This window comes from Pogona vitticeps, chromosome 1 (assembly GCF_051106095.1).
Source record: "Pogona vitticeps strain Pit_001003342236 chromosome 1, PviZW2.1, whole genome shotgun sequence".
Taxonomy (NCBI): domain Eukaryota; kingdom Metazoa; phylum Chordata; class Lepidosauria; order Squamata; family Agamidae; genus Pogona; species Pogona vitticeps.
Window position 1 is genome coordinate 147191300 of NC_135783.1, and position 20704 is coordinate 147212003.

Consider the following 20704-nt stretch of genomic DNA (forward strand, 5'->3'; position numbering starts at 1 on the left):
TGAGGAGGTGATACGGCCAGATGAGGTTGAGTTTCAGCTCTCCCCAGTGGCTTAATAACTTTCCAGGAGAGGTTTGGGCTTTTACTGGTACTGCGGCTGTCAATCTCCTTCACTCTGGCACCTTTCTCCTTTGGTTATAACACTAGCACCAGGCGTTTTTGTTCACAATTCAGCATTGTAGACCCCCAAACACCAAGGGAAATGTTAGTGATTTGTAGGGACGCACAAACAAACCCAAGCATGACTGGAGGCTTTTGGAACTGTCTTTTTGAACTGACTTTGAAGCACACACATACCCCTGCTCCATTTCATTTGGCCACTTTCCTTTGAAGCTGCTGAACATCCCTAGTACAGCCCCCTCCCACACCTATATAAGCACAAACTCACAACATGAGATGCTAGCATTATGTTGGTACCACCTATAAGTGTCAAAATATATTTGGCTCCTTTTTCCATTCCACTGCACTGTCGGAGGAATTGTTGGTTAATTCCTTTTTTAGTTAGCAGAGCATAACATACAAAAACCCAGCTGAAGCACAGGGGAAATGTGAAGGAGAATAGCTAAAAGTCTCAACTTCCATCGAGGCCCTTTTGTTCACTGTACGTAGCTTAAGTAGAAAAAGGGAAATATCTTTACTTACAGTAGTTGTGCCATTGGAACCTATGTGACTGTAGTTACTTCAGTTACAATCAAAAGAATATAAGGTTAAAGAAACTGCAGTCTCAGTCATGGTGGTAGACTGATATCCACCATGCTGGCCACATGGTCAGAAATCAGGAACAGTTTTACATGTATGCTCTGGTCAAAAGTCAGAGAGGAAGAGAAAGAGAGAGCAAACAAAATAACAGAAGCAGACAAACAGGAAGAGGTACTAGAGGTTTGCCTCAAGCCTGGCAAAAAAAGACTTTGCTGATTGTTCAGTGGCAAGACAACGTTATGTTAGACTGTGAAGAGAAGAGTTCAACTTTGTTAAGTTATTATCAAGGAATGTGTTGATGCTCTTCGTTGACTGTGCAGTGTGCAATCACTGGCAGGAATGGGCTCAGGTGATACTTTTCCACCTTCTCCTCCACATTCCTGTCCCATTCATTTGACAAATTTGCCCTGTCTCCAGTAACCATCCCATGACATATATTCCTTACCATAACAAGTATAATGTTTGAATATGGTTAAGTGTCTCCCTATCTACCATGCATAGGTTCTAACAACACAACTGATTCCGAGACCCAGGGTGGGATTAATGGAATTGTGTCACATGGTCCTTCCTTTTTAACATGTGGACTGAAAGGTTTTGCACTTGTAGGGATGATATTGGTTTCAGGAATGGAGCAGGTACCCCTGGTTGGCAATGTAGAGAGGCCTGGATCAGGGGAAGCCCTCTGCTTCTTTCAGCCTCCATGCATGCCCAAAACCTGCATGGAGGGCTAGGAACCTCTCCAGCCTAGGTTTCTGGAAAATTCAGAGAGCTCACGGGGCAGGGTGGGGGAGAGAAACTAGAGGAAAGTTTCATCAAACTGATTTAGACCACGGGGGGGGGGGGAGAATAAAGGATGAAAGTATGCTAAGTGGGCTAGCATATTCTTTTAAAACACATTGCACTCAGCACTCAGACAGGCTTCTATTCATAAATAAAGAAAGACACAACACATCCATTTTAATCAGTCTTCTAACTGAATTTTTATAATCTATTATTTGTTTCCATTGCTTTTAATGTCAAAATCCAGAGCAATAAGCTATTTCCCTTTTGTCATCACTGGAGAATCTATAGGTTTCTGAAGATATAAACATAAAAAGGCTATCAGAAGAGCTGCTTCCATAATTGAGTGGGAAATTCATATATTCAGCTGGAGTGTTTATTTGATTTGTTTGGTTTGGTTTGCCTTTTGAAAATGAAAATCCACTGAATAATGTTATGCCTCTCACCTAGACAGTACCTCCACATACAATTGACATTCAGCGCCACAGTGCTCAATGCATTGCTATAAAAGGTGCTCTTGGAAAATGCTTGAGTAAGTTCCACAGTAATAAAAATGGGCTGGGCTGGGCTGAGGAAGAAATGCTTCTAAAACCAGGCCTTTTGGTTCTCAGTAGAGAATGCATTGCTCAAAGCTAGATGCCCTACAGATGTCTAAGAGAAATCTCATGAAAGGTCAGACACAACACCAAACTAACCCCAAGCTTGAAAGGCACATTTTGACTATTTGCTTTAGATTCTGTAGACAGCAGTACCAATTCTTCAAAACCCCTCTGGTTTATGCATGTGAGATGTTGTGCTTCTGCATTCATGATTCAAAATGCCAGGAAATGCCCCTATATTGCTATACAATATCATGCCTGCGTTGCCAGCAGGAAAAAAGGATCCCATGCTTTACATAGCAAAGGGCAGTCTAAATGTTGATAATACCAACATTTGCAGCAGTCAAGATGATCTATAGGATGCTGTTCTGCTCACTACCATTCCCAAACTGACACCAAGCAAGGAAAAATCCCAGAAGCTGATTTCTTTTTCATCAATTAGCCACTTCTCAACCAAATGCAAAGCAATTGTCAGGGCTGTTTCCAATAAGTGTAGCAAATAACTATGGCTATTAGTCATGATGGCATATGTTATCACCGATGTCAGAGACAACATGCTTCTCAATACAACATGCTGGGAGAGGGATTTTGCTCTTACACCAAAGTTTATAGACTTAAATCTTTCCTATTATCTTTTTGTCTTGCTTTATTCCATTATGGAACTTGGCAAGGTGTTCTACAAGACATTCTAAGGCAATATTGTTAACCTTGATTTTTTTTTTAAATTTGAATCTCCGGCAAGGACGACAGACTAAGACAAAAAGACAGCTGATACCAGAGTCAATTTTATTAGAGAGGTACAGCTGGGCCCTTCATCTTAAAAGCAGAGAAGGACCCTGAACAAAGAATGCATAGATATTTTATAATGTTCTCACACAAAGGGCAATACAGCAAATCATTCCTTATTGGTCCTTTGGATCCCAAGTTTGGATCCTTCTTTCTATTGCAGTGGTCAGGGAACAGGGGTAAATTACCCCAAATGGGGTAAAAACGAAAATCCTGGGGATAATAGCAGGCACTTTACCCCCAGGCATTTTATTTCCGACAATGCTGTGTGTAGGTGGACTTTCTGTCACGGGGAGAGCGAGCCCTGGCGAGGAACTGCACAGGGCACCCGTCTGCCCTCCTCACCTCCAAAGTGGAGGGGAGGGCAGCGTACGAGGCCAGCTGGTCTCTTTGGCCAGTGGAGCCCTGGCAGGGGCTCTCCTTCCTGCCCGCACCCACCCACCTGGTGCGCTGGGAGGAGGCCCCTTTCCTGCCCCACTTCACCTGAGCTCATGGCCAGTGGACCTGCCGGTTCTGCGGTGCCCGCCTCCCCTCGCCAAGGATGCACTTTCCCAGTGGCGTGGTGGCTCCAGACTGGCTGCTCGGGCAGCAGCCACAGGTCCCACAGCCAAGGGGGGGGGGTTAATGTCAACGTATATAAATTTTGGAGGGGGGGTAAAAGGTAAAAAAGTTCCCTGACCCCTGTTCTATTGGGTCTGAGAACTTCTTAAAACATGGTCATTGGCTATACCTGAATATCCATACGGTGCCCCATAGCCCCCCTTGACCTTAGGTCAGGCTATGCCGAGGATGCGCCAGCATGTCTGAAGAGGTTCTTTAATTCTCCTTATCTTACTAAGATTTTTATTTCCTGGGTCTCAGTATAGTCGGTTTCCTCCCTTACACATCCCATTGTGGCCAGAAAAGCTATCTTGTTTGTCTTGTTGTTGTAAATGAAACCTAAATGTTATCTCATTGTGGTGTGATATCTTCTTGTTGCCTAGGTCTCAGAGGTCATTGTAACCCATTTGCTTTGAAATGTAGGAATGTTGGCTTGAAAGCTGCAAAGTCAGAAAATATCAAGAGAGCCCCAGCCTAGTGGAGCAGAGAATACAGTTTCTAGGCAAAGAATACATTTTCATATTATATATATACTAAACAGATACAAAATACATATTGATATATTAATTATAAAAGGTATCATGCAAATGTGTGCAGTACAACTAAATAAATTGATATGAAGTGATATATTAGCATGTTAAAATGGAGTTTCGTCCTGTTCCCCTAACAATACAAAATCTAGACATTGACTAAAGCTAGATCTTCTCAGCTTCAGCAAAGATGCTAAACTTTTTGCTGTTATAAGCTGTCAAGGCACTTCAGACTTATGGAGACCCTAGTAGGGTTTTTGAGGTATTTCCAGATGTTCTAGGAGTGATTAACCATTGTTGCCCCTCCCCCCATGAGTTTCCAAGGGCATGCAGTGATTTGAACTCTACTGGATTCTGGTCCAATACTCTATCCCACTACACCACTCCTGGCTCTCACACGCTATGTGTTCCTACCCTCCATCTTCTCATTCTCCTTTACATTTGCAGAACCACAGCAAGCATGGCTTTGGGAATATAGGTAGTTCTGACCTCACTGACTAGGCTGAATATCATCTCAGTGCTGACCCTACTAGTTTCAATGGATCATATGCTGGTACTAAGGTTTTTTTGAAACAGAATTTTTCTACTGGCTTCAGAGCACTGCACCGAGCAGTATAGCCATAGTATAGTTTCATGACAAGAAAATGAGAAATTAAGAAACAGTTTGTTTTAAGAATTTAAAGCACAGTGATGCTTCTGCTTGAGGACAGTATCTATTCTATTCCTATAGCAGTTTGACACAATTTTAACTGCCATGGCTCCATGTTATAGAATCCTGGGACTTACAATAAAGTAAAGTAGCTGAAATTATCTTCTGTCATTCAGGGCAATGCATTAGATCTCCAAGTTCAGAACTTTAAGCATCTCACCAAACTAGAAACCCCAGCATTATTACTATGATTGTAGGTACACTCAGGGTGTCTTCTATGGAATCTCCATGGTATGATTAATCACTTTTTACGGAGTGATTAATATCCTGCACTTTCCTTACAGTTCATCCATTGCATCTCGGATTCCAGGGGGCTGATTAGATTTATAACACAGTAAGGTTGGAACAATTCATCATGTAGTTACAGGAATAAAACTAACAACATTTATCTAAAAATCTGGTCAACCAACAAAGAAAACTGACATGCAAATATTATAATAATCATAATCATGTTGCTTAGCATGGTAAATTGCACTAGAGTAGGCCCATTTGAATCAATAGTAAGTTGGTGAGTCAACCCCATTGTAAGCTCCATTGATTAAGGGAGTTCTGCTTCTGGCTCAACTATGGCCTGCAGCTGATCCAAAAAGCTCCCCAGCCCTTGATTAAAGAGACTTGGGAAAAATATGAGTATTTTTTATACTCTTGAAGAAAAACACAAAAAGCAGCTTCTTGTCAAGTGTTAATTATGTGTTACTTAAGGGGTGAGATTTATATGTAAATACAGTTACCTCCCCACTATGAAAGCTTTTCCAGAGGCAGTGCAAATGGAAGAGAAGATAACATTTGGAAGCGTGAGATTTCTCACTTTATATCTGGTTCACAGACTTGCTTGACCACAGCAAGTTTCTTGAGAGTTGAAATTGTTAAATTATCTGAAGGCTCTGAAAGTTCTTCAGAGATTCAAAATGAAGAGGAGGAGGAGGAGGAGGAGGAAAGAGGAAGTGAAACCTTGTGAACTCTTACAGCCTGAACATATCGGTGGAGCTGCTGGCAGAGTATAACTTCCAGTAAAATTTCTGTTTTGGAAGAGCTGATTCAAGAAAAAACAGGTGCTGTTCCTAAACAGAAAATGTTGAATTGCTTGGTGAAATAATGAAAATGGTGGAGGAGAATTCTCAGGAAACTAAGCAGACTTTAAAGGGTTAAAGGCAGACATGAATAAATTGATGGGTGCCATTGAGAGAGTGAATCAGAACATAGTAGCATCAGATAAGAACATAAAAAGGCTGACTCAAACAGTGGCTGACACTGACCAGAGATTCAAGGATGGGAGCAAGGATGTTACAAGTCTTTAAAGGACTATAAAAGATTAAGTGATAAAGTGGAAGACCAGCTTAAAACTGTGGAAGATAAAGTGGAAGGGATGCAGAGTCAAATTAAAAGCAGCTGAATTAAAATATTGGACCAGGAAATGCTTGCCACTGATCTAAAACCTCAGCTGATTTTACAAAATGATATCTTACATCAAAGAAATATTAGATTAAATATGATCCAAGAAGTGGGAAAAGCAGAAAAAGAGTTATCCAAATTAGTCATTAAATAGCTCAAAAAAGTCCACTCCCCAAATTTTCTGGAATCACTATGAACTGGACCCAGTTTTTTAATCTGGTTAGAGGAGTTGTAAAGATCAGCCAAGACATGTGATTATAAAGTTTGCCAGTTTAAAAAAAAAGGTTGAATTGATGAATGCATTCAGAGAAAACTTCAAAAACCTGCTATTCAACAGAGATCTGGTTCAAGTCTTTAACGGTTGTTGCAACAAAACAATTGCCTTCAGAAGAAAATGTGGTTAGTTACAGCCATCCTGATTGCAAAGAATATAAAACAAACCTGGGGTTACCCGGTGTTTATAAAAATCTTGAAGGTTTGCATCAGTTCTGTAAGCTTTGGGTTTTTTTTAAAGACAGTGGAATTAGAACAAAAGAGGGATGAACTGAGCAAATGAAGCAGATAGAAGAACCAGAGAGAGATCAAGACTTGGAGTCTGTGGAGGAGAAACAAGAGGAGCAGCTGGACCGAGATGTGGCTGCTGCGGACAAAGAACGTGAACAAGGAGAAAGTCCTAGGCCTTGGAGGAAAGGAAAGGCAAAGATGTAATTTGGACAAGAGGAGTTAACAGTAATAACATAGCTAATTATGATCATTAGAAGTTAAAATAACAGAAAATTAAAGGGGGAACTTCAGGGAAAGTGTGTCATAATAATTGATAACTTGGGAAGGCCCCATGTTCATGTGGGACTTTTTTTTATAAAAGTGGCAAGCCACTGATTAAGAATATTAAAGCATATATAGAAAAAAATATGAGAAACAAACTTCAAGAGATAGAAATTTAATGGAGCAGTTAGTGAAGAAAGAAGAAATAGAGGATACTATTAATAATATAAAGAGTGGAAAGACACCAGGCATGGATTGATTGGGACTAGAATACTATAAAAAATTTAAGAAGCGTTGATGCTACAGTTGAGATTGCTATTTAGTAAGATTATGGAAGGAGAAGAAAAGTCTTGGAAGCATTCACTGATTTTATTAATTCCTAAGCCCAATAAGGATTGGTCTGACCCATGTGTTTATAGGCCTATTTCTTTAGTAAATCAAGATGCCAAGATATTTACAGCATTATTAGCAAGGAGACTGAATAATGTTATTGGCAAATATATTAAAGAGTTTCAGAGTAGTTTTACTGTAGGGAGGCAAATGGCAGATTTGACTAGGAGAGTGCTAAATACAGTAAACATTATTGATAAACAAGAAGTGAAAGCAGGAGTTATGGCATTGGGTATATTCAAAGCAATTGATTGTGTGGAATCGCCAGCACTGAAAATGCTGATAGATATATTGGGATTTGGAAACCATTTTAAAAATGTGGTAAATATTCAGAGAAAAATGAATATTATTTGCACTAGTTATGGAGATACTGCTCACTGGAAGGACAGATCCTGAAGCCAAGGCTCCAATACTTTGGCCATCTCATGAGAAGAGAAGACTTCCTGGAAAAGACCTTGATGTTGGGAAAGTGTGAATGCAAGAGGAGAAGGGGACGACAGAGGACAAGATGGATGGACAGTATCATCGAAATGACCAACATGAATTTGACCAAACTCCAGGAGGCAGTGGGAGACAGGAGGGCTTGGCATGCTCTGGTCCGTGGGGGTCACAAAGAGTAGGACACAACTTAACAACTAAACAACAACAATGGAGATTAAAGATAGGGAAGAAATAATTAGAAGAACAATTGAGGTAAAAATATGCAAACGTACCACATTTTCCCATTTATAAGATGCCCCTGTTTATAAGACCCCCACCCTCCCATTTTTCTAACCCAAAAATTAAGAAAACCTAGATTTGAGTATTCAGACTCTGGGCTCAGAATGCTTGGACGTTAGGAGTCTCTGTTGAATCTGAGCCTACAGGCTCCACCTCCAATGAGGTGTGTTCCAGTTAGTTCGTTCAGCATCAACTGACATCAGTTTCATAAGGCTCGTGATTGGAGGAAGCAATGTCTCCTGACTGTAGAAAGCTAAGCCTCCTGATTGGAAGCAGCTAAGCCTTGTGACTGAAAGAAACCTGTTTACGGAGGCAAGGTACAGGCCGTTTTGTTGTCCATGTTCTCAGCTTACTTCTGTGTAAAAGACACCCCTCAATTTTTAGTGTAATGATTTTAGGAAAAAGTAGTGTATTATATATGGAAAAATGCAGTATTTAAGCATAAAGATTATAAAATAATTTTTAAAATCATTTTTTTTATAAATTGAAGCAAGATGAAATTATATTATATACCAGATCAAATGAGATCTGTGGGATATTTTAAACCAATCTAATAAATTAATATAGTCAAGATTGGAATTTCGAGAGGTTGGTAGTGACCTGGAAAAAAAGTCAACAAAATTAATACTATTATTGTAAAGAAGATGGAAAATCACTTTGTTAATAACATGATACAAATATGGAATAGATATAAATTTCTATCACATCAGTTTCCCCACTACATGCCATAACAGAGTTAGAGAAATTCCCAGGGAATTTGAAAGGAAGTTTGGAAAAGATATTAAGGAGGAAGCAGATTGTTAGAATACAGGATTGGATGGAGAAGATGGGTACTAAAGAGTGAATAATAGAAGTAGTAGGAATGGAAAAGTCATTGTGGTTTAATGTTACTCAATTGGAGTGTTGGACTAGAGCAGGGGTCTCCAAACTTTTCAGTATGAGTGGCAGATCATATATTTTACATATTTTTGAGGGCTAAAGGAGGGAAGGGGGACGGACCCAAGTGATCCCTCACCCTTGCTATCTTTGCAAAAACAGCAGGGGTGGGGGATTGCTTAGATCAGGCTTTGCTCCTCTTACGATCTCCACTCGGGCATTGGAAGAGGAGGGATGGGAGAATCCAAGTGATCCCCCACCCCTGCTGTCTTTGCAAAGACAGTGGGGGTGGGAGATTGTTTGGGTCCCCCTTCCCTCCTCTTCCTATGTCCGGGATGGATAAAAATGCAAGGTGGGCCAGGGGATGTAGCTTGGAGACCCGTGGACTAGAGAATGGATGAGAACAAATGGTGAATGAGGGAGCGTACAAAATTTGAAGAAATGGTACTACAGAATTAAAAGGAAAATGGGAGTAAAAGAATGAAGGGAATGATAAGTACAATTTACAAAATACTAATAGAAGTACAGTCAACCCTCGACTTACAAACGGCCCTAGTTACGAACATTTCGATGTACAAACCACTCTGACAGAAAAATATTGACTCGACTTGCAAACTTAGGTTTGAGTTACGAACTGAAAAAATGCACAGGAGGTGGGGAAAGCGTGAAATTTGAACTTTCAGTTAACGGTTGGCCAGTGAAGAGGGTGCCTGCCTGCTTCCTCGCTCTTCCCAGCATTTTGAGAGTGGATTTGGAGACAGTCTTCAGACTGCCTGGTACTGCCTGGTATTGCCTGGTACAGTGCTGTATGGACTGTATTTTTATTTTTTGGCTTTTTTTTACATTTTGGATTTTTAAAAGGTGTTCCCTCCTTCCTTTTCTCCAAAAGGTGCTTGTATTGGCTTAAAAGGTGCTTTTCAAGGTGTTCTGTTGAAAAGGTGTCTGCTCCCTCCTTTCCTCCCTCTTTTCTTTCCTTTTTTAAAAACTTAAGTCATCTTAGGTTAAAAGGAAAAAAATTAAAAAATTCTGCCCCTAGTGGTAGGAATGGATTAACCGGCTTTGCATTAGTGCCTATGGGAACTAATGATTCGAGTTATAAACCACCCCTCGACCTAAGAACCAAAAACAGCCGGAACAGATTAATTGGTTTTCAATGCATTCCTATGGGAAATGCTGATTCGGCTTACGAACTTTTCGACTTACAAACTTCCTTCCGGAACGGATTAAGTTTGTAAGTCAAGGGTTGACTGTAGAGGATCAGCAAGAGGTTTTAAAGATGCCAAGAGAAACAGATTTGGGAGAGGAAATAACTACTGAGAAGTGGAAGAATTTGTAGAATAAAAGAATTTTAAAATAGATGTCTATAAAAATAAAATAAAAATTTAAAAATTGGTTTGGAGATGGTACTTAACACCAGTGAAACGGAATTATATGGATAAAAAAATACTCCACGATGTGTTGGAAATGTGAGCAAAAAGTTGGAGCTCACTTCCACATGTGGTGGGAATGTGAATATATAATTAAATTCTGGAAGTTAGTTTTTAAAGAAACAAGTGAAATATTAAATTTAAATTTAAGAATATGTCCTAAAATGGCACTTTTAGTGATATTGGAGAGGGAACAATGGGATTTGACAATGAAAGAAGTGAGTATAAATTTGACAACATCAGCTAAATTAATAATAGCAAAGAACTGGATGGTTAAGTGTGATCACCAATTAAACAAATGGTATAAAGAAGTGTGGAATATAGCTATTAATGTTAAATAAGAATGTGTTTGGAGATATATGGGAATAATTTATTGACTTTCTATTAATAAAGTGGAAATGTTGTGTACCTTTGCAAGAGTCAGTGTATTTTTGGAAAGGGGATGGGGCTCCGTAAAAGGAAGGAGTAGTTTATCTCCATTGGTCGCAGTGAGTGGGTGCACAGTATGTGTAAATGTAGATTTTCTTCAGTTGTTGTATTATGTATATTAATACAAATATAAGGAGATTAGCTTTAAAAAAATTCAAAAATAACTATTTAGAGCAGAAATAGGAGCTCCCTGTTTCCTGTTTCTATAAGGCATCCCCATGCAGACATATTTATCAGACAATATTTTACATAATTATGTGTCTGAGGGGGAAAGTCAGATAAGTATATTTAAGGTTGGCAAGAACCCAACCATCTTTTTCTTGCCTGTGGAAAAATCCTGATTTAGTAACGCTAGATTGTTGTTGTTATTATTGTTTAATAACCCTACATTTTGTAAAGAATAAGACAGCAGTCTTTGCCTGTGTTCAGAGTGTAGCAGCTACACTTACAGGGATGGTCTGAATATGTCCCCCCCATGCATGCATGGACGCTCGCCACCCCCACCCCCCCAGTCCTTGGGAGAATGGTCTTCAACTAAACCAGTCTCTGGTGTCAAAACAGTTGGGTCCCACTGATTTGGACCACTTCAGTTCTACCCAAGTATGATTGATTTGGTTTTCCTCATGGCATAGGTTTTCACTGGATTAGTAGTGGCCTTTAATTTAGAAAGCTTGCTTTGCTAAGTCAGAGGCAGAATGGTAGTTTTGTCCTTCATCTCATGAAATAACTTGGAACTTGGGCTTACCCTAAGAGAAACACAAGAATCCGTGAATATGGATTCTTTCCTTATGGAGTTTGAGTATTTGCATTGAAGTATTGGGAAATACAGCCCCATCACTTAGTGCATATTCATAGTAAATTATGTGCTTGTCTTTGTTCTGAGACACCATTTGTATGATTTTAATTGATCATTTAATTAGTGCTGCAACATTTTTCCAGCAATTAAAAAAAACATTTTAAATGCCTTTCTCTCAATTTCTGATTAAAGAAAATCAAGTGTGAACAACAAGGAACAGAAGGGTAGGGGGGAGGAACATAGGGAGGGGTCTCTGGAATTTGAAGAAGAAAATATTAATGACAGCTCAGGCTGGAAATCAATCTGAAAAGCACATATTGTGGAGAAATGTCCAATCTGTACAATCAGTCCAGATAAGTGTCTGCCCATTGATACTGGGTTGCATGTTTTGAATAGGAAAAGAGAAGTGAAAGAATTTAGGATTTTTTTTTTCTAATGAAGAGGCATATAGTGCCCTAACAGTGTCATGCTGTATGATAAATTTTGTAAAAGTGTTTTTTAAAATCTTTCCCAATCGGTATCATTAGCCCTATTGCTGAAATGGTGGTGAATGGGATTTTTAAAAAATCATTAAAAATATTATTTTCTGGTAGTATTACAGCACAGTACTACCGTGTTTCCCCAAAAATAAGACAGGGTCTTATATTAATTTTTGCTCCAAAAACCCCATTAGGGCTTATTTTCAGGGGATGTTTTATTTTTTTTTCCATGTACAACAATCTACATTTATTCAATCGTGCCATCTTCTGGTTGCTGCACAAGGGTGGAGGGTTGGGTTTCACTTCACTGGAGCTTATTTTGGGGATAGGGCTTATACAGTATTTCGAGCATCCTGAAAAATCATACTAGGGCTTATTTTCAGGGAAACGGGGTAGAAAAAGTAACATTGTTAAGGGGGAAGTGCAGTGACAGAGCCCATACTTTGCATCTGAATTATCCTGGAAGCAGTAAAAGGAAGCTTCTTAGGACCCTATGTCCCTATGGCGCTAAAGTACAAAACCTCTCTTTTAGGTGAAAAAGAAAACAATTAGTTGGGAAAAAAACATGTTGGTCAGAATCTTATTGCTGATTTACAATTGCTGAAGGAGATTGTGTCAGTCTTGGCACAGACTCCAACTCATTAATGTGATGTTGATTGAGTTCCTGGGCGATAGGGGTATGATGTTCTTTGGGGCAAGGCTACTACCTGTTGTGAATGTATGAAAAGGAAACTGCTCTAATTCTTCATGGGATATGTATTCTCACTGCCCATTAGACTCTATGGGGGCAACCCCCCAAAAAACTACATGCCTTGCAAAGACACAGGCCGCCTAGGAAGCATGAGGGTTATGTCCTTTTTGTACAGTTACAACAGGAAGCACAGGCCCAAGACAGCCTGGAAAATAGACCCTGTTCCAGGTGAGTGAAATGTAATTGTGTTTTGAAATATGTGTGTTTCTGTGGGCTGGAACTCCCAGAATTTTGCCTGGGGAATTCTGTGGACAGGAGAAAAGGTTTGTAACACATGCTAGCAAGTTGCAGCATTCAGGGTTTTTTTAAAGCAACTAAAAGTCCAAAAAAGGGGGCAAAGCTTTTATGAGGGAGACACTTTCTCCCACCCTGAAAAGCACAGAATATGACCGTGAATAGAGATGGGGGTATTTGTATACAAATGCAAATATACAATATGTACAATATGTACAATTGCATATATTGTATACAAATACAAATATCCCTGTGCAGCTGGAGTTAATTAGGGTCTGGCCCCTGGGGCCAGACGGTCCACTCACATGCATCTGGCAGTGGCCCCTCTCTTCCTTCCAATTGCTCCAGAGTGCCACTCAGCTAGCCACTCGGCTGCCTTGTAGGGAGACTCGCCCTCCCTCCCTCTGCCAGGAGTGGCTAGATGACTGGGAAGAGAACGGCAGTCGGGAGTGATTGGAAGGATGAGCCCGGCCGGCAGTAGACATGTGAGTTGGCTGGACCCTTGTTAACTCTAGCTGAGTGGGAATATTCGTATTTGTATATGATTAACCCTTATCTGTAGCCGTGAGCATATTGCTAAAAGCCTTGCATCATCTGGATGGAAGGAAAAGTACTGAAATAAACAGGGAAGGATCCAATACTTTTACAGCAAAATTTGCCCCATTTGGAACAGCTTTAAGATGGTGGCTTTTGGTTGCTTTAAAAAAAACTGAAAGCTGCAAGTTGCTAGCATGTGTTACAAAACTTTTTTCCTGTCCACATTCTCATTGGCTCAACAACCCCCTTCAAGCCAACATTATGAGCTTGAACCATGCGATCCTTCAATCTGTGGCACACCATCATAAAGACAAAAGTATTTGAATAGTTAGAATGAAATACAGAGTCCATGTTATTATTTTTTAGAGCCAACTGGTTTGCTGGATAGCTCGTGGGTTAGGAATCTGATTATGAAGTCATAGCCATTCCCCCGCCATGCCCCTTCCCAGAAGAGCTGGTCTGTGTGGCCTTGGGCAGGCTGCACAGTCCCATGAATGTCCCCTAAAGGAAGGGACTGGTAAACCACATCTGAGCACTCTTTACCTAGAAAAGGGTCACGGTAAGTCAGAATTGACTTGATGACACACAATTATTCTTTCTAAATCTCCAAAGGGTGTGCAGGCTTTCAAGTTCTGTAGAACTCTTGATCAAGCACAAAGAGGCCTGTGGAGAAGAAGAAGAAGATAGGATTAGTTACTGTTAGAGATGGGTACAGAGCTTGGTTTGGAGGTCTGGGCCAATTTATTGCCATGCTGACCCAGGTGACGTGTGGGCACAGGACCCTGCACCTCAACCTTCCCTGCACGATCGCCCATTCCTCGGGCAATGCACGCTTCCCTCCAAGTCTTCCCAGTGCAACTACCCACTCACCTTTTGCAGTGTGCTTTTCCCTTTTTCCACCTTCTCTGTCAGTCACCTGCTCAAAGGCAGCACTGCAGGAATCCCTAACGCCACCTCCTCGTCTGAGTGGGTGGCTGACAGAGAAGGTGGAATAGGGAAAAGCACGCTGCAAAAGGTGAGTGAGTATTTGTGCCAGGAAGGCAGAGAGGGAAGCGTGGGTTGCCTGCGGAATGGGCAAGCGTGCAAGGGAGGCAGGAGGGGTGCTGTGCCCACACAACACATATGCGGGCACAGCAACAAATAGAGCCAAACATCTGAACCGAGGTTCGTTCCCATCTCTAGTTACAGTTACTCCACAAAGAAAGTGAAGTCGTCCTTTGTGAAATTGTACTCAGAAGATAGCTTTATTATATCTTAGTGACTGGACAAAGGAGTCCATTACAAGCAACAAATTTGTAACTGCAATGAGTTTTTTTTTTTCAAGCTCTGACTATAACTCCCATCATCCACAGCTTGGGTGTGTAGGAGATATGAGGATGAGTCTCACTGCCAGGGCCACCACTGAACGTCTGACATACATCTGTGTGTGTGTGGGGGGGGGCATACTGATACTTCACAATTAACTGTCCATAACTTGTCAACGTTGATCTTTCTTGTACCGACGAAAGATTTACTGTGGGTCCTGGACCAAACTGTTTGCGGTCCGTAATCTTGCGCAGGGGTGCGCTCCTCATTGCGCAGACCGTTCCACAACATGGATGTTGTGCCCAATCGCCCTCCTTCGGTGGTGTATTGTAGATAGGATCTGGGCGTATCACCTTCCTCCCGTGTTCTTGTCCCCGCGGAAAGACAATCATGGTCCATTCTTGAGTCTCTCCCTCTCCTCTGATCTCTGGGTCAGGTAGCAAACCTCCAACTTTCAGATGTGGGAAATCTTTAAGTAGATCCCACACCTTTTCATATTCTAGATGGCTCCTTTCTTTCTCTGCCTCTTATTCTCCTGACTCTCCCTTTCCAGTCTACTCCTGAACCTCCTTTCTCCCCCTTCTTTTATATCTTCCTCCCACATCAAGAGTTTTAACTCCTCCCCTTTCCTTACTTCTCATTCCTCCACTAAGCAAACTTCTACACTCTTCTTTTCTTCTGCTAATATTCCTTTTCTCTCTCCTAAATCACCCTTACTGGTTTCCTTTTCCTTTTTTGATGGTCTTGTCAGTGAGGACGGCTCACTTGCCTCCTGCTTTCCTTCAGATGGATGGATGGATGGAGGGATGGATGGATGGATGGACGGACAGACGGACAGACGGACAGACGGACAGACGGACAGACAGACAGACAGACAGACAGATAGATAGATAGATAGATAGATAGATAGATAGATAGATAGATAGATAGATAGATAGATAGATAGATAGATAGATAGATAGATAGATAGATAGATAGATAGATAGATAGATAGATAGATATGGTTAAGTGTGATATAACTAAAGATCTTACATTTGAAAAACTTACTTTCACATCAGGGTATAATCTATTTTATCCCCTTGCCATCATATAAACCATACCTTTCCATTACAAAGAGTTGCTTCAGTTTTAATCTCAAGGGACCTTTTATCTATACAAACACATAATTTTACCCGCATTTGGTGCACTCAGAAGGGCATGAGGGAAAAAGACTGTAGCTTATTTTGATGAGAAATTAGGCTTTTAGACTGACTAAATCAAGATCCTGTTTACATCTCATTCTGTAAAGTGGGAGATTAGTTTACATTTTTCACGTCAATACTTGGTAACATGATTTCTGTATTTTTATTGTATCACTTTTTTCATATTTATGCAAAAACCTTTTACCTTTCCTTTGTTTGAAGGGTACCTATTTACTGTTTTCTTAAGCAGATTTTTCGATTTTTAAGACTCCTTAGTAGAAGATCATGGTTTCTGAGGCTTAACTCCATCCCAGTTCAGGGGGAAATGGTGAAGTTCATTCTTCCGTCAAACAAGGCACCCCAATGTGATTTTGGTTGCTGCCACAGCAGTATATTTGGCACTTGGCAGCAACCAAAATCATTGCTTCTTAAAACATAAACAAGGGAAACTATGAGGGAAGTTTTTGAAAAAGAACAATGCTTCCTTGCACCTTCCAAACCAGTAATTCTGGTTTGTTATACCCACCCCACACCTACTTTGTTTACAAATGAAAAGTCAACTGTGCTGCCATGGCATTATTGGGAGTGAGACGTAACTTCTCATGGATTTCAGTCTGGCAATCTACTGCAATATCCTGACCCTTTTGTCTAATTGCCTGTTGAGGAGGTACAGCAGTGGTTCCCAACCTTGGGTAACCAACGTGCTCTTGGACTGCATCCCCCATGAGCCTTCATTATGACCTGTCCTGGAAAGGGTTTCTGGGCTCTGCAGTCCAAGAACACCTGGGTTTCCCAAGGCTAGGAACCGCTGAGGTAGAGAGACCATGAAATGAATCCAGGAACTACTTCTGTGAGATGATACAGACTGCTGTTCAAAGTACGCTCAACTCTTGCATCAGCAAATGCAAAAGATTTAATTTAATGACATTTCCACTTCTTCGTCCATGGAGTTTCAGGGATCTTTTGATGTAGACTTGCCACCTGCAGGGCCCATCACTGACAGGATGAGTGCCTTTGAGTGAATGTCTCCGAGTAATTTGCTCTTACCTTTAAAGAAAAGGAAGACTGAAAATCTTTTGTACTGTGAAAGTGCCCATGTGTCATTAGAAAATGTGGTAATTCAGGGCTCTGCTCCATTTTGTCATGAACAATAATAGTGAATCATTACTGACATTAACATTTTATGCTGAGTGGGGGGTAAAAGAAGGAAAACAGGGCCACCATCACTCCTCCTGAGAGGAGTGGGGTTTGCTTCGCCCCAGCTGTCAACCAGCAGCCAGTCAGGCAGGCTATAAAGGAGAATGTTTTGTACAAGCCAATTTTAAGCATATAAACAAGGGTCCTTTCTTTGGAGGGATATTTAAGTCTATTGCACCTCCTCACAAAAAGGAGCTTCTCAAGAAACACTCAGCGGGTATTCTGAGCTTTTCTATAGATATTTAATTGCTGTCCAGTATAATGATAGCCCTCAACAAGGCGGAAGGAAATCAGCAATATTTTTAAAACACTGCCAGCCATTTTAAATTTATCTCCGGATTCAAATACGTACAATACTCTGAACGGGGTTTTCTGGAGAAAACAAAATGGTACATATTAAGTTGTCTTCATCCCAAAAGAATTTCACCTCACCACCAGCATATAAAAACAAAACAAATATAGCCAATTTCAAGGTTGATGAAACAGTTGAGAAATGTTTGCTTTTTCTTCCAGTACAGCACATTTTCAGGTTTAAATCTGAAATACCATCATCGTCATCAACATCATTGTCATTGTTATTATGAACAATATAGTAATACAGATGTAAGCCACCACCCCTACTGCATGTTGCTACTACAACAGGTACATTTTGGTTATTATAGTTATTTGTAGTTCACTTTATTTCTTTGCATAAATTTACAAGGGTTGGATTTCTAGTTCTATTAGTTTTATGTCAACCCCCTCCCCCACTTTCCCACCTCCTGATTTTTGTTGTCCTTCTGAATTTACAGAGCATCAGTTTCATTTTGAATTCCAGATGAAACTGAAAAGGAAGAAAAAACATTTCTGTCCATAGTTCACATAATTCTCTCAGGCTGTGGGCACACTGGCAATTTGAATCGATTTATTTTCAGCCTTCTAAAAAAAATCCAATTTTGTGGTATTTACACTGGTGGCCACATTCACCTGCACTGAATGAAAATCAATTTATTTCCGGTGATTTAAACCGGTGTTGGCGTCTACATTGCTGAAATGGACACATTTCCACAAAACTGCATTGAACTGAATCTATTTTAGAAGTATTTTTGAAGCCCCTATTGGACAATTGAAAAAAAAATTAGAGCCCATATAAATAGAGTTCACCCTTGCATTTTGTGAACAATAAAATCTAAATCAATTTATCTGTGTCTTGCATCCACTTCATCCTCTGTTGTCCCATTCTGTGCTCATCTTCTCCTCTACTCACTAAACTAATGTTGGAGGAATCATTTTTGAGAAACTAAAGGATATCTTTGGGCTTTTAACCACTCTCTCCCCCCACTTTCCTTCCTTCCTTCCTTCCTTCCTTCCTTCCTTCCTTCCTTCCTTCCTTCCTTCCTTCCTTCCTTCCTTCCTTCCTTCCTTCCTTCCTTCCTTCCTTCCTTCCTTCCTTCCTTCCGGAAATATATCATGAATGGAATAACTTTTGCAATTTGATCACCTAAAACAAAAATCAATGCCAAAAACGTGACTTTAAAAATAAAGTATCATGCAAAATCTCCCTAGGAACCTCCACTGATAAATGCAGTGGAACCATATGAGCTTGCCACCATCGCTGCATGAATGAATGAATGAATGAATGAATGAATGAATGAATGAATGAATGAATGAATGTTTTTTAAGGCCTTCCCTAAAGTTGTTTCTAGCTCTGCTCTTGTGTGAGCTCTTTGCCTGGCTGGCTCTTTGACAAAACTCCTGAGTGTCCAAATGACTCATGCTGATCAACATAAGCCATTCGACTGCATCATACCTTCGCCTATGTAATTGCTAGGGGCTGCCAGGAGCCAGCTGGCTTCTCTGTGATAGGGGATGGCTTATGCATTTTGGATCCATGGAAGTATGAATGCTGGCTGAGTTGTTCTGGGATGACAAAGTGTTCCTCTTGCTATTTAGCACTAAAATGGATTTAAATTAAAATCGCCGCCAGCACCAAATAATTTTTGAGCTGAGAGCCAAGTAGAAAAACTACCAAATGGATATTTGGCTAATATTCAGTATAGCTATGTCTATGCACACAAAGACAGTTGGTATGGTGTAGTGGATATGGTGACAGACTAGGCCTCAGGAGCCCTGAGTTCAAATCCCTACTCAGCCACGGAAATTCACTGGAGGGGGGAAGTGTCACTAGTAAAACCACTCATTAAATACCCCACGTATCTTGAAAATCCTATCAGTATTATGCCTTGACAGCACATAAGAGCAGCAACAATGCACAGAGAATTACTTCATGTTTCCTTTTTTTGCTTGCTTACTACAGGTATTTTGCCCGCCTACCCACCTCCAGCCAGCTCAGGAAGGGATAATAAGGAGGACTGAAGTGACCAAGATGGCACTTCTGCTTCAAGAAGAAGGTGACTTGGGCTGCCACTTCTCAAAAAATCTCATCTTGGACCGCCTGTCATGAATTCTTTGCGGCCTATGGGTTTGGTTGCTCCTTTTTATCATTGTACCCATAGGTTCATGTTTGTTATGGTCCTGGAATTTGGAATTTTTCTTTTCCATTTTTTAAAATTGTTTTCAATTATTGTTATGTTTTGTTGTGTTTGCTGACCAGAATAGTAGCTTTGCGACTGGTTGGGTGGAACGGACAGACAGACAGACAGACAGACAGACAGACAGACAGACAGACAGACAGACAGAGACAGATAGACAGATAGACAGATAGATAGATAGATAGATAGATAGATAGATAGATAGATAGATAGATAGATAGATAGATAGATAGATAGATAGATAGATAGATAGATAGATAGATAGATAGATAGATAGATATGCTGGGAACTGGAGCTTAACATCTGGACAAGCTCAGTTTCCCCAAGTGTGATCTAAAATATCAGGAGGTAAGAAGCAAAGTATTGGCCTTTCCAGGCAAGACCCCCTTCGTTGATCCTGCCAAACTGGAAGGTGACAAAACTGGAAGGGTGGTGTTAGGGCTTTATAGAAGCCTTCAGAAAAGAGTTACTCTGAAATCAGGAGGAGGGAGACAGAATTCTCGCTGCATCCACTCCCTGGCCACAAGTGGAACAACACATTGAAGACAACACCTGCTGCTTCACGTAAGTTACAATCCAGTAGTAAGCCACAACTAGAGCAGGTCCATTAAATCAGTGGCACTTTCAGAGGAGTTGACTACTCAGATCCCCACAAAGTCCGTGAGACTACCCTTGTTGTGACCAAAGAGCAATTCCTCAGATAAGGAGAGCACAGGAACTGGAGTGGCTGATAGTTCTTTGCTCGAAAAGGAGGGACTTGGGAAGAGTGGGGTGTGAAGCAGTTAAAATTAGAGACGTCCAAGTCCAGAGTGTGAGCTATCACTCCCTTCCTCAGTCTTCCTCCTGTTTTTCCATTGTGAATAGCACTGAAGGGAAACGTTCACCAGAAGCTGTTTTTCTTGCTATGGGGAAAATGTCACCTATGTGTTTTTCCATTCACTCCTAAACGCATTGAATCTCATTCATGCCATTAGGTTTGCAAAATAAATATT